We start from the raw sequence: 1,585 nt of genomic DNA on the forward strand, positions 1-1,585 counted from the left end.
AAAAAAATAATAATCTTGTGTAATAAAACATTTCCCACATTGCCAGTCAATACTCAAAAATCAATAGCATTCTTGTACACATCCACAAACTTATTGAGAGAAAATATGGGGAAACCACACACTTCACAATGGCATCTAAAAGAAAAAAAATACTCAGGAATCAATCTAACAAAGGGTTAGGTTACTCTGAAAAAGGAAGTTGAGAGAATATCAGAAAATGGAAAGATATCCTTGTTCATGGATAGGAAGAAGTAACATTGTGAAAATAGCCACACTCCTAAAATTGTTAACAGACTGAATGCAGTCCTGATCAATCATCATTAATAAAGATCACAGAACTAGAGAAAACATTCCTAAAATTCATCTGGAACCAGAATAGATCTAACATATCAAAGGTGATCCTGGGCCACAAAGGCAAGACAGGAGGTATCACAGTCCTTGACCAGAAATTATATTTCAAAGTTACTGTGACAAGATCAGCATGACACTGGAAAAAAAAATTAACCGGAGGAATAGATTATAAAATGGACACACAACTACAAGTATACTCAGTCACCTTGTCTTTGACAAGGGGCCCAAACATGTTCATTTGAAGAGAGTCTCTTTAATACATATGGCTTAATAAATGGTGCTGAATCCATATTTATTGCAGAATAATTTGTTATAGATAAATCTTGGAAGCACTCAAGTCCCATCAACTGAGGAATGCATAAAGAAGATGTGGTATGTTTATACCATAGAGTATTATTGAGCTATTAAAAAGGATAAACTTGAGCCTTTTATTTACAAATGGATGCAACTAAAGACCATAATCTTTTTTTTTTTTTTTGAATGTATTTTAGTACAGGGTCTACAGGGTGTACAGGGTCTATGTGGATCGGACTTGTAGTGATTCTCCCCTTTTCAGCCTCCCAAGCACTGGAATTATAGGCAGGTGCCACCATGCCCAGTCTCAATCTCCATCTCAGAGTGCAATAGGGGCGGAGCTGGCACAGCATGAGAGACCATAATCTTAAGTGAAAGAAATCAGACCCACATGTATAAACATCATATTGTCTCCCTAGTGTAAGAATCTGAAAGAGTAAGTAAAATCTGAAGGGTACAATAGATACTGTGAAAAGGGGATGAGTCTGTTCAAAAGAAAATAATTACTAAGATGAGGAAAAGGACTAGAGAGGGAGTGGGGGAAAGAGATATATCTAAGTATGTATGTATGTATGCAGGATGGCTTGAACAATTGTACTGTGAATTTCTGCTGGTTTATGGAAAAGAGAAGTTAATGCTTATTTTTTAAAATCTCTTTTCATTATTTTGTCCTCTCAATTTCTAATAACTTTCTTTTTTCTTTTTCTAATTTTGCATACATATATCTGGTAATCCGAATAAGTCAAAGACAATACTATGCAGTAAAACAAAGACTGTTGAATTTAAAAATAAAAAAAAACTGTTGAATTCTTTTTTAAAAATTTTTATTTATTTACTTGTGTGTATGTGTGTGTGTGTGTGTGTGTGTGTGCATGTGTGTGTGTGTGTGTGTGGCCAGCTCAGCCCACCAGGGGGTGGGGCTGGCTGGCATGTGGTGCTG

General features: G+C 35.6%; 1 protein-coding gene across 1 annotated transcript in view; it reads right to left on the reverse strand.

Moving 5' to 3' along the window:
* The window catches only part of LOC101563258 (zinc finger protein 709-like), a 50,132-nt gene that overhangs the window by 1,320 nt on the left and 47,227 nt on the right, over positions 1–1,585 (reverse strand). The gene's annotated exons all lie outside the window — the stretch shown is intronic.

This window comes from Octodon degus, unplaced genomic scaffold, assembly GCF_000260255.1.
Source record: "Octodon degus isolate 3935 unplaced genomic scaffold, OctDeg1.0 scaffold00322, whole genome shotgun sequence".
Taxonomy (NCBI): Eukaryota; Metazoa; Chordata; class Mammalia; order Rodentia; family Octodontidae; genus Octodon; species Octodon degus.